Below are 14,388 nucleotides of genomic sequence, written 5' to 3'. Positions count from 1 at the left end.
CCGCCAGCATTTTATGATATCCACCAGCACGCGCCACATGCACGGTATATGCGCTGTGAGATGAGCTACGTTCCACATGATCTCATATCTCCAGACATAACAACGAAGAAACTTTATAAGTATATACATACACCGCAGTATCAAGCCCCGAAAATAGTTCGGGCAGCGCTGTTAATAAACTGGTCTCGAGTCTGGAGGAACATCTCAAATCGCATTCTCCCTCCAACAATATGTGATACTTGGTATAAGGTAATTCACGATATCATTCCTACAAATAGCAAACTCAAACGCATCCATATGTAGGAAAACGACGCTTGTGGGCTTTGCCGAGCTCCTAGGGATACAATTCAGCATAGACTGACACAATGTGACGTCACACAACAGGTGTGGAGTGACTTCAAATTGAAACTTAATTATGTCATCAATCAGCCCAAAATCTATATTGCCTCTGATTGGACTATTAGACCTACCTTTAGCTTGAGACCAGCTCAGCTAAATAATAATATAGTGCTCCTACTAGGCAGTTATGTACATTGTGTGTTAAAAGCCAAGTGACCATACACCCAACAAGAGTTATTTGCAGACATCAGTATCAGTGTACACAACGCCCTCGCATCCCCCCAGAAGAAGCTATATATTGGGGAATATATGAATGAACTTGTAGCAGACATCTAACAACGCACTTGTGTTCATAGTTCTTACTATAAAATTTCTCATCTCTGTCACAAGGAGTGTCATTTAATAAGCGACCTTAAAGAGTTGTAAACGAGTCACTATGTTATTTAGGTTGTGTTAGTCATTAATTATTTTAGCTCATATTGCTGTGACGCCTGGTTGTCTGGTATCTTGGGATTAGTATACAGGGCGTGTGTATTTGATAGAAATTTTTGCTAATTTATCCCAATTATTGTACAGTATATTGTGTCCGATATCATTTTACCCCACCTGGTCTTTGAATCACAGACTGCATGTGTTGGTTGTTTCTGAATCTCAGTTTTGAAGTATAAAGGTATTTGCATTATATGTATTGTAATACAGTATGTTGACAATAAAAAAACCACTACATTTACAGATCTTGTATGTATGTATGTATGTATGTATGTATGTATGTATGTATGTATGTATGTATGTATGTATGCATGTATGTATATATGCCGAGCTCGATAGCTTCAGTGGTTTAAGTGCGGCCAGTATCCAGTATTCGGAAGATAGTAGCTTCCAACCCCACTGTCGGCAACCCTGAAGATGGTTTTCCGTGGTTTCCCATTTTCACACCAGGCAAATGTACCTTAATTAAGGCCACGGCCGCTTCCTTCCTACTCCTAGCCCTTTCCTGTCCTATCGTCGCCATAAGACCTATCTGTGTCGGTGCGACGTAAAACAACTTGCTAAAGAAATATATGTATGAGGCGGTGAATGTGACTGTTTATGTGTATGAATAAGTGAATTTATTTAGTTTATGTCACGAAGTATGGAACCGGTGAGAATGAATATAGTCGAGGAAAAAATATCATAACAAGAAATCTTTCCTGCCCAGTGATATATTATTTAATTTTTATAGCTCACGCAGGAGAGTGTTAATTTGAGAGCAGAAGGCGGGAGGTAGAGAGAGAGTTGCGCAGCATTCCACCGCACCCCGCTAAGTTTAGTACCCAACAGTGCGGGTTCATATAAAGACCACATCAACTTGGGCTAAAACAAGCAAAGTGCATTATCGTTGAAGTAGCGTTTACACTGAAAACATTTTTCCACCGCCATGAAATTAATTAGCTCTTCTTAATTGATTAATGCGGGGATGTGGATGGAGTGAGGGCTAACCAGCATTCTTCACTCATAAAGGCAATTCATTCTTCGGGCACCACGATACTTAAACATTTAAGATCTCCGTTGTCTCCTCAATATTGCTACTCCACCTGCCAAAGCGGTGCTTTACCGCAAAGGGGGTGTGTAAGTGTGGTCTTAAAGGAAACGCTATTATTTTTCTCTTAAGTGTACGTGTGTATGTAAGTTTGAAAGTAAGCTCATATCCCGTATCATATGACGTAAATTTGCCTAATCATAAGCGACGGGACTATTTTACTTGGGAACGTAAATCGAAAGAACGTAACGTTTCTTTTTTGAAAATCAAGCAAATTTTATAGTTTTGTCACCATTGATGTCGTAATGATAGGAAAGAATCTCCAGCTATACGTGATATAGAAACGCAGGGGTGTGATTTTTTAATTTGATAGCAAAGAGTGCAATCAAGAACACTGGAAAATGAGCTGCCAGTTTTCCACGAATATTGGCATCTTGATTACAGGATTGCCACTTTGTAATTTGGAATTAAAGAGCAATCAAGTAAAGTTCTAGTTTAATGTGGTTGTTAAATGAGAGGTCATAGCCACGAAAACGCCAGTAATGCATGGAATTAGCTATTCAGTTTATATACTTTTAACTTGAATACAAAGTCTGCAAATACGTGAGCTTCTAGTTTTACGTTGTTTATGATAACGTTATGGTAGCCAAGAAATCTTACGGGCCGATGACCTTCGATGTTAGGCCCCTTTAAACAACAAGCATCATCATCAACCAAGAAATCTTACAAACCCACAGACCACTAATAAACAGACCTCGTTTTATGGAAGGGAGAATTCTAGGTAAGCAGTGACATCTCCGAACAGGTATTTTACCGTAGACAACACACAGTCCGCCTCAGTGGTGTAGTGGTTAGTGTGATTAGCTGCCACCTCCGGAGGCCCGGGTTCGATTCCCGGCTCTGCCACGAAATTTGAAATACGGTACGAGGGCTGGAACGAGGTCCACTCAGCCTCGGGAGGTCAACTGAGTAGAGGTGCGTTCGATTACCACCTCAGCCATCCTGGAAGTGGTTTTCCGTGGTTTCCCACTTCTCCTCCAGGTATATACCGGGATGGTACCTAACTTAAGGCCACGGCAGCTTCTTCCCCCTTCCTTGTCTGTCCCTTCCAATCTTCCCATCCCCCACCAAGACCCCTGTTCAGCATATCAGGTGAGGCCGCCTGGGCGAGGTACTGGTCATTCTCCCCAGTTGTATACCCCGATCCAATGTCTCACGCCCCAGGACACTGCCCTTGAGGTGATCGTGGTGGGATCCCTCGCTGAGTCCGAGGGAAAAACCAACCCTGGAGGTTAAACAGATTAAGAAAGAAAGAAAGGAAAAGACACACGGCTGGCCAAAATATCCTTTCACCTTTAACATACTTTGTCATATTATATGAGAGTCTGAAGTATGTTCAATAAAAGGCAACCTCACACTGTCGCCCCACCTCCACCAAATTTCGCTGCGGGTACTGTACAGGCTGGCATGTATTGCTCATCTACAATCCGCCGCATCCAAACCATCCCGTCTGATTGGCACTTTGTTTAGCGTGATTAATCTCATCAAATCATTCGTCACCACGGACAAGTGTGGGCGCCCTCAACTTCACTGACACAGTACTTTGCGTTTGTAAGTGAAATGCGTGTTTTATGAGTGTATCCCTGAGCTTTGAACCCAGTCTTTGTGTCTCCCGGCACTGAGTCACGGTGGTAGCCGCACAATCGTGGCACTGCGGAAACCACGTGATGGTACCACATGATGTCATGTGACTTCCCCGTGCCCTATTCCTCAATGTTCGACGGTCCCTGTCAGTCAACACATGTGACTGCCTTCCTGTTTCCACTTTACAATAATGTCCACGACATTTGACTTGGGCAATTTGAGAAGGGTGGGAATGTCCCTAACTATTATTTTGCTGATTGGCAACAAACAACCATTTCAAGTACGAAGACTGAAAGTTCCCTCGCTCCACCCATTTTGAAGGTATCTAGTGACACTCAATAACATCAGACCTTCATCACCTTCTATAGCAGCAGTGGCGGTCGTAGTGAGTATAATAATAAACATTTCGTGTGGCTATTTCTAGCCGGGTGCATCCCTTGTAAGGCAGACCCTCCGATGAGGGTGGGCGACGTCTGCCATGTGTAGGTAACTGCGTGTTATTGTGGAGGATAGTGTTATGTGTGGTGTGTGAGTTGCAGGGAAGTTGGGGACAGCACAAACACCCAGCCCCAAGACAATGGAATTAACCAATGGAGGTTAAAATCCCCGACCCGGCCGGAAATCGATCCCTGGACCCTCTGAACGGAAGGTAAGTACGCTGACCATTCAGCCAACGAGTCGGACGTCGTAGTGAGTGAAATATAGGCTCTAGTTTACGTGTTCAGAGGAGTTAGTGGTGTGGACAGAGCGACTATAACTGTATAAAGTAACTCCGTTCTAGAAGATACGGACGACACACTGGAGCAGCGATTCAAGTCGTATATTCCGTAAAGCCCTGCATGGGCTTCATTTCTCCTTCAAATAGGCTAGTCAACAGTATTGTGCCGCTGTTTCGACACAGGCGGAGTCGAATGTTCGTTTGGCCGTTATGTCAAGGTATATCTTGGTTTAAAGTTGTTGCGTTATACTTTATGTCGTTATTTCTAAACTAAGGAAGAGGTAATAATGCCATGGAAGTGACAGTATTTTATTTTGAATCCGGTTAGAAAATCCGGTTCGAATATCAATCAAACCAAGACAGTATATTGCATAGGTCGAGGAACGTAAAATTTATGGAATTACATAAAACGGGCACAAAATGATATGGTAAAGGATAAGATGAAACTCAATCCATTTTTGCTCTACTTATGGACGAGACCGTGCTGAAAAGAAATATGAATATGTGCTGCCTTTTTATGCGAATACATGCAGTAGCGGAGAGTTATTGAGGACAGAGGACTCAACAAGTTCGTTAGAGACTTCAATCGTTACGATCTTCATTCTCGCCGCACTCTTAAGTAAACATAACCCCGATGTATTACTCGTATATATGACAATACGTAAATAATAATAATTATGATACTTCCTTTACGTCCCTCTTACAAAATTTTTATGGTTTTCAGAGACGCCGAGGTGCTGGAATTATGTCCAGCACAATTTCCGTTACGTCCCTGTAAATCCACCGACACGAGGCTGACACTTTTGAGCACCTTCAAATACAACAGGTCTGAGCCAGATCGCACCTGCCAGGTTGGGCTCAGAAGGCCAGCGCTGTGCCGTCTGAGTTACTCAGCTCGGCAAGTAAAAGATACAAATATTGTTTCTCTTTACCGAACATGTGGCCGCGCGGTTTGGGTTACGTAACTATCAGCTTGCATTCGAGATATAGTAGGTTTGAACCCCACTGTCGTAGTCCTGAATATGGTTCTCCGTGGATTCCCATTTACACCAGGCAAATTCTGAGGCCGTACCTTACTTAAGGCCACGGTCGCTTCATTCCTACCCCTAGCCCTTTCCTATACCATCGTAGCAATAAGACCTATCTGTCTCGTTGCGACCTAAAGTAAAATTGTAAAAGATATAGAAATTGATTCTCTTTCTACAGGTGATTCTTTTTCGGATATTAATTACTCAACTGCATGACAAAGTTATGATTAGTGCCCTGCGCGGATGCGGATATCCGCGGATTTATCTGTGAACACATGTCTCTGAGGTGAATTACTGCAGGGTTCAAAAACAAAGCAAAGATATACCCTGATTATTGAAGCATTACATCCAGTTTTAACAGAATATTTATTATCTTCGTAACCACTCTGCATTTTTTGTGTCTTGTAGTTTTATAAAGGCGACGGATTTGCTTCTGCAAAGCTAATACATATATAAATACATACATACATACATACATTATCATTATAGACTGTTATGCCTTTCAGCGTTCAGTCTGCAAGCCTCTGTGAAATTACTAAACGCCGCCACAATCCTCGATTTGCAACTAGTGTTGTGGCCTCATTTAGTTCTGTACCTCTTATCTTTAAATCGTTAGAAACCGAGTCTAATCATCGTCGTCTTGGTCTACCTCTACTTCTCTTACCCTCCATAGCAGAGTCCATTATACTCCTAGGTAACCTATCCTCCTCCATTCGTCTCACATGACCCCACCACCGAAGCCGGTTTATGCTTACAGCTTCATCCATCGAGTTCATTCCTAAATTAGCCTTTATCTCCTCATTCCGAGTACCCTCCTGCCATTGTTCCTACCTGTTTGTACCAGCAATCATTCTTGCTACTTTCATGTCTGTTACTTCTAACTTATGAATAAGATATCCTGAGTCTACCCAGCTTTCGCTCCCGTAAAGCAAAGTTGGTCTGAAAACAGACCGATGTAAAGATAGTTTCGTCTGGGAGCTGACTTCCTTCTTACAGAATACTGTTGATCGCAACTGCGAGCTCACTGCATTAGCTTTACTACACCTTGATTCAATCTCACTTACTATATTACCATCCTGGGAGAACACACAACCTAAATACTTGAAATTATCGACCTGTTCTAGCTTTGTATCACCAATCTGACATTCAATTCGGTTGAATTTCTTACCTACTGACATCAATTTAGTCTTCGAGAGGCTAATTTTCATACCATACTCATTGCACCTATTTTCAAGTTCCACGATATTAGACTGTAGGCTTTCGGCACAATCTGCCATTAAAACCAAGTCGTCAGCATAGGCCAGACTGCTTACTACATTTTCACCTAACTGAATCCCTCCCTGCCATTTTATACCCTTCAGCAAATGATCCATGTAAACTACGAACAGCAAAGGTGAAAGATTACAACCTTGTCTAACCCCTGTAAGTACCCTGAACCAAGAACTCATTCTACCATCAATTCTCACTGAAGCCCAATTGTCAACATAAATGCCTTTGATTGCTTTTAATGATCTGCCTTAATTCCATAGTCCCCCAGTATGGCGAACATCTTTTCCCTCGGTACCCTGTCATATGCTTTCTCTAGATCTACGAAACATAAACACAACTGCCTATTCCTCTCGTAGCATTTTTCAATTACCTGGCGCATACTGAAAATCTGATCCTGACAGCCTCTCTGTGGTCTGAAACCACACTGGTTTTCATCCAGCTTCCTCTCAACGACTGATCGCACTCTCCCTTCCAAGATCCCAGTGAATACTTTGCCTGGTATACTAATCAGTGAGATACCTCGATAGTTGTTGCAATCCTTCCTGTTCCCTTGTTAATAGATAGGTGCAATTACTGCTTTTGCCCAATCTGAAGGTACCTTACCAACACTCCACGCTAATTTTATTACTATCTGAAGCCATTTCATCCCTGTCGTTTAACTATACTTCACAATTTCGAGTCTAATTTCATCTTTTCCTGCTACTTTACAGTATGACAATGGAGTTTGTTTACCATCTTCTCCACTTCTTCAAGCGTATTTTCACCAACATCATTTTCCTCCTCCCCATGAGCTTGGCTGTTCACAACACCACCAGGATGATTTCCTTTTACATTGAGAAGATGTTCAAAATATTCCCTTCACCTCTCCAGTGATTCCCTGGGATCTATTATGAGTTAAACTGAATTACTCAAAACACTGTTCATTTCCTTTTTCCCTCCCTTCCTAAGATTCTTTATTACTGTCCAGAAAGGTTTCCCTGCTGCTTGACCTAGCCTTTCCAGGTTGTTACCAAAATCTTCCCATGACTTCTTTTTGGATTCAACAACTATTTGTTTCGCTCTGTTTCTTTCATCTACATACAACTCCCTGTCTGCCTCGGCCCTTGTTTGGAGCCATTTCTGATAAGCCTTCTTTTTACGTTTACAAGCTGCTCCCACTTCATCATTCCACCAAGATGTTCGCCTTTTCCCATCCTTACACACAGTTGTTCCAAGGCATTTCCTTGCTGTTTCTACTACAGCATCCCTGTATTCCACCCATTCACTTTCTATATCCTGATCCTGCTTACTGTCTACTGTTCGAAACTTCTCACTGATCATATCCATGTACTTCCGTCTAATTTCCTCGTCCTGGAGATTTTCTACCCTTATTCGTTTGCAGACAGATTTCACTTTCTCTACCTTAGGCCTAGAGATACTGAGTTCACTACAGATCAGATAGTGGTCTGTATCATCGAAAAATCCCCGGAAAACTCGTACATTCCTAACAGATTTCCTGAATTCGAAGTCTGTTAAGATATAGTCTATTATGGATCTGGTACCCCTAGCCTCCCATGTGTAGCGGTGAATAGCCTTATGCTTGAAGAATGTATTCGTAACAGCTAAACCCATACTAGCACAGAAGTCCAGCAAACGCTTCCCATTCCCATTAGCTTCCATACCTTCCCCACATTTACCAATCACCCTTTCGTATCCTTCAGTTCTATTCCCAACTCTCGCATTGAAATCGCCCATTAGCACTATTCTATCCTTGCTGTTGACCCTGACCACGATGTCACTCAATGCTTCATAAAACTTGTCAACTTCATCCTCATCTGCGCCCTCACATGGTGAATACACGGACACAATTCTAGTCCTAATTCCTCCAACTGACAAATCTACCCACATCATTCGCTCATTTACGTGCCTAACAGAAACTATGTTCCGTGCAATGGTATTCCTGATAAAAGGCCATACCCCAGACTCTGCCCTTCCCTTTCTAACACCCGTCAAGTACACTTTATAATCCCCTATCTCTTCCTCGTTATCACCCCTTACCCGAATATCACTTACTCCTAGCACATCCAGATGCATCCTCTTTGCTGACTCAGCCAGCTCTACTTTCTTTCTTCCATAAGCCCCATTAATATTGATAGCTCCCCATCGAATTCCATTTCGTTCGCCAAGTTGTTTCCAAGGCGTCCCTCGCCTGTCAAATGGGAGTGGGACTCCATTACTCCCATAGGTCCGAGGCTTGCTTAAAATGTTCTGAGCTCGGTCGATTCATGAAGCAGGATGCTACCCTACTTGCACATAGTCCAACTGAGGATCTCTCCTCTAACGGGTTATGGACCACCGGTGGATTGTATAGTCCTAGCCGCCTGAGCACAAGGAGGACCAGGACTCAGAATATGTCCGAGATGCCCACTCCCATTCCATAGCAACTGGTATCCCGACTCTCAGGACCACTTACTAGGCCACTCAGCCGTTGCTAAACCGGAGTTAAAATCTTTGCCATATAACTGGCTGCAGCGTTCCTCCATAGAATGTGCTGCCATTATCAAAATGCGTTTGAAACTGAAAGAATGAGATCTGCTGTGGTTTCTGTTTCATTTAGAGAAATGGAGGAAGAGGGGTCAGTTGCTCATCACTAGAGTAATGCTGATATTTAGTTCATCCCTCCCCTTCAATCAATAGAACAGTCATGGTTTCTTATAAGGAAACGAAGTCCGTCTCAATGGTCAGCGTACTGGCCTTCGGTTCAGAGTGTCCGGGGTTCGATTCCCGGCCGGGTCAGGGATTTCAACCTTCATTGGTTAATTCTAGTGGCCCGGGGGCTGGCTGTTTGTGCTGTCCACAACATCCCTGCATGTCACACACCACACATAACACTATCCTCCACAACAATAACACGCAATTACCTACACATGGCAGATGCCGCCCACCCTCATCGGAGGGTCTGCCTTACATGGGCTGCACTCAGCTAGAAATAGCCACACGAAATTATTATAAGGAAACGAAGTGTATTCTTCGAGAAAAATGCTTTCCAGCAGTGTGTCCCATTTTACACGTCATAAAAAAAGTAATAAGTAATACCAAACAATCATATCTCGTAGTTGAGTCGTGAAATTTTCAATAAAACATACATATCATTAGTTATGGATACTTGGAAGTGCATTTCTTTTTTTAAGTCAGTATGAAGATAAAAAGCTAAAGCCCACAAACGAAGATAAAATTTCATTAAACAGTCCAAGATGTATACAGTAAGGAACACTTGTCTGTAATCAATACTCGTCACTCGTTTTGCTGAATTGTGGCCTGACTATTGTGGAGTGTTACTGGTAGACACGGGGAACATGGATTTAGCTGTAATGGATAACTTGTTGGAAGCTCATTCAAAGGAGGTGTCACCGCTTCAAACGCCTTTGAAGGAACCTCCCCTGTGATCAGCAGTTTAGCACCTAAATTAAAACATGTCGCTTAATTCTCTACAAGTAGAAGAGGAATGCAATGAATGTCAAACAACTCTGCTACACAGAGAAACTCATTAGATTTCACCGCGAACTTCCAGAAATATTTGATGCCACTCTAGGAGGTTAGAGACTTCAAATGCTTGTGTGATCGCTTAATTTTTAGAACTCTGGTTCTTGTTTGACTCTTCAGGCCACGAAGTACGTACATCTGGAAGAGTGCACTTTACTGCACGTGAACAATGTCTCAATTCATTATGTTGGCTTCTCTTGTAGTAGGTGAAATAAGACATTAGAGCGAGGAAAGGTGATGTGTAAATTAAAGCAATATTCCATCACAGTATTTTTATCAAAGGAATATTAGAAAGAAATGGGAATCTCTTTATAGAAGGTCACCGTTTGTAATCGTAGCCTGGATACGAATACCTCTGCTTGGACATCCGAGCCCTACCAAGGTAAACACATGACTAAGAATTAGGTAACACTATTGTAGTATTCGTTTCACTCACTGGACTGGAACATTATAGTCAACGGACTTGTGTATTCATGACATGTGGAAATTTTATCTGTATATCTGCCACAGTAGAATCTGTTCTAGCATGGACAATAGCAATTAACTGGTGTAAAATCTGGATATGAAGTGGCCATTGCTTTGTATAAAGCACCATCTCAGCTTTTGAGAGGAATTTAAATGGGAATCAGTAGAAAATCATTCAAATACCTGCGTCAGTGGGAATACCGGTAAACCTAGGAATTATAAAGGTTGGAAATTTGTAGCAAATTGTAAAATCCTGGTTTTCTTTCCTCTAAGTTAATAAGTTTTACATTTCACCTCGGCATTGTTATCGTTTATTGTAAAGAATGTCAAGATCGTTTACAATAAATTGTCAAAAAGAGAGAAAAATTTAAATGTAAAGAGAAGCACAGGTAACAAAATATTGATTAAATAACTAGTCTACTAGTTCATTTCCATTTTTATTGTTTGTATAGAAATTTGGCTTAATCATAAATAATCTTACGTTTTTAAAAACCTGTTTTAAAACATAACAATTGACGTTTCAGAAATCCCCTAAGGTTCATGCATTTTTCAAAATATGGTTTGGAAATATTAATTTGATATTTCCTAAGGGTATTTTAATGATTAAAAAGGCTGAAATCCTCAAAAGCCATACGTGTTTCAAAACCTGCTTTAACCGTCGAAGTGACCTATTTGTTGCAAAAGGATAAGTGGCACATAGAACTGTACTGGTTTTTATTTTCAAACTCGCGCATTAACTCATCAACGGTGATGCATGTCTCATAATATTTAGCCTGCTTTCATTTAAAATTATATAAAATGTCAGGGATATGTGTAAAGTTCCACACTTTCCCGTTTTATTTTCAACATCATAATAGTTCCTAGTCATTCCATAAAATACTGTAATTTAGATATCGCCACTAAAAGGTCCTACATACATCGCTTTGGCTTGGATTATGCATACTGTCCTATTCTGGTCAGTATAAAGAAAAAACAGAGACTGGAACTTCGTTCTCACTACAGCAGGGGTATCAAACTCCAATAGATATGAACGCTACACATCCTAATCAAGAACGGGGCGCGGGGCACTGTTTGAGACCTAAGAAATGTTGTTGTGACCGAAGGTCATAACGCGTCCTTCCGTCCCTTTTTGTTGAGCGAACGGACGCGAGGTAGTCTCGAAACTGCGACCTCCAAGACAGAGGGAGTCTCTAAAATGTTATTATAATTAAGGTAAATGTGTTCCAGCTTCATGAAGTAATAGTTCTCAAGTGTTAGTGAAGTGAACAAGTATGTAGGCAGCATATTTAAGTGTACTGAAGCATTATTTAATGTAAAAATTAATCATGATGCTAAACTTTAGTGGGACAGTATTGCAATGTGGTGATATATTGAGTCAGCGTCTTGCTGTCTCCAAAATGTAGGTAGGGCCGCATAAGTCACATAGATTATGAAGGGAAAAACGCGTGCTATGACGCTATACGAAAATATATTGTTCTAGAAAGAATTACGTGGTGGGAGGATCACGAGAACAAATCAGGTTGAAACACATCAGAATTGTGAAGCAAGGAAGGGTTGTTATTTTGGAGAACGCCAGTAACTTCTATAAAGATAGATTAGATAGTATAAAGTGAAGTTTTGGAGCGCATAGGGAGAGAAGCTTGGGAGCCGTGATTGAATTCGCATAGGAGAGAAGCTCTATACTCGTCACTGAGTCCGTGCAGAAGACGCTCATTAGACGTGGTAGAATTCGCGTGGGAAAGCATCAAAGATTTTAGAGTGTAAACCACGATAGGAATTTCGTACCAAGGAGGCTGGTCAGAACATTGAGAAGCATAAGTACTGATGTTCAGTACAAGGGGACTGTCAGCAGACCAAGAAATTTAAGCCACGTGCAGAACGTGGAACTGAGTTAGAAGCAGTTGTTAGATGAAATAGGGCGGTAAAAGGCACTAGTGGCATTTACTTCCAGTGGAAGAGCTTTGTGAGTGAGCTGAACAAACAATCGGCGCGGAAAAGACTTAGACATTGGCACCGTTCCGTCTTGACTTAAAGGCAAGAGTTCGAGACTGTGGATCTGTACAGTTCTTCTATAGAGTCTCGGGACGGCAGTTTTGGGCCAGCGTCCGAAGAGAGAAGACAGCCAATCGAGTTATGTATCAACTGTATTTCCTGGACTTTTATGAGTTTAAAGGTAATGCGTCAAGGTATTTTAAAATAAGGAATTATATAAACAACTAGATATTACCCCCGGCTTCGCTCGCGTGGATTTCGTAATTATATCAAAGTAATCGTTCCTCGGCATTGTACTAAGACATTATCTGAAAATTCCTAAAGTATAAAACTCACCCAAAAACTGAGTTTCATTTACCCCAGAAATTATTTGTAAACCATGTTTGTGGTATTAGCTTTTGGGGCTAAGACAACCATGAGGACATAGAACTGTACATGTGAGAAACAGTCTTCTCTCAAGTCGAAAAATAAATACTTGTTATTTTTAATTTTTAATGGAGATTCCAAATACCTATTCCCACACTTGTAACATCTTCAGTTTTTGAGATAAATATAAGTATCCCCATACAAATAATTCAACCCAGCGATCAGTCCTTCCTCCACCCCCACCCCCATCTATATGTGTTTTCCGAAAAGAGAAATACATGTTTCTTTATTTTTAGAGGAGTTTGCAAATACCAATTTTTATGTCTGTAACATCTTCAGTTTTTAAGATATAAGTATCCTCATAAAATATTATTCAACTACTTTTCACTTATTTTCACCCACCGTTAAATGCGCTCTCCGAAAACAAAAAGGTTCATGCTCCTGTATGTTTAAAGGACTTCCCAAATATCAAGTTTCTTTTCTCTAACATGTTAAGTTTTTGACATAATAATGTAGATATACCGCTACTCATTTTTAAAATTCACCCGTTTTTCCAATTCCTTTCAGCCCCTTAACTGGATTTTCCGAAAAAGAAAGACGTTGCACCCTTCTAGAGCTGCTTCGGTGTGGACTATTGCCACGGCTGCCCCTGAAAAAAATATACTTACCGAAGCTGTGAGATCCATCTCAGTTGCGATCAGTTCCTGTCGTCGATTAGGGATGCATAAGGTATAGCTCAACTAAGGATAGTTATCTAACTAAATAAAAATCGTGACACAGAGTGATTTTGAAAATTGTAAGTAAATTTTATTAATCTTAATTAAGAAAAATGAAGAAATGTAATTAATCCATAATTAGTGAATGTTATGTACATTTATACTCAAAACCTTAATGTTACGTTGTCACAATATCCAAGAGTATTTTTAAAAATTAAAATATGTTATCACCTCACTGATTAGCTCTTAAGATAAGTAATTTGTTAATTAAATCGTAAAATTTGTATAATTAATTACCAAATCTGTTACTTAAACTCGTTACATACTTGTGTAAACGTACACACTTGCATGGCAATATTGTGATATTAACCATATATTAATGTAATAATAATAAGTGGACAATAATAATAATAATTATAACTATAATAATAATAATTATTATTATTATTAATAATAATAAGACGTTATTATTATTATTTATTATTATTATTATTATTATTATTATTATTATTATTAATAAGACATTATTATTATTATTATTATTATTATTATTATTATTATTATTATTATTATTATTATTATTATTATTATTATTTTATCGAAGTGACTTCCCAGTGGCTAAACAAAGTCAAGCATCAGAAGTGCTAATAATCATCCACCAAACTCAATCAAAAACCGATAATAAACTTTCTCAGAAGTTACATAAATATATAAATATGTTAATATTCTAATTAATTAAAATTATAATTAATTCCAAAAAATGCGTAATTAACCACTTCAAAAGATTGATAACATGCGTCCATCATGCTA

The sequence above is a fragment of the Anabrus simplex genome, chromosome 2 (genome assembly GCF_040414725.1).
Source record: "Anabrus simplex isolate iqAnaSimp1 chromosome 2, ASM4041472v1, whole genome shotgun sequence".
In the NCBI taxonomy this organism is placed as follows: Eukaryota; Metazoa; Arthropoda; class Insecta; order Orthoptera; family Tettigoniidae; genus Anabrus; species Anabrus simplex.
Note: the sequence above shows the minus strand (reverse complement) of the source record.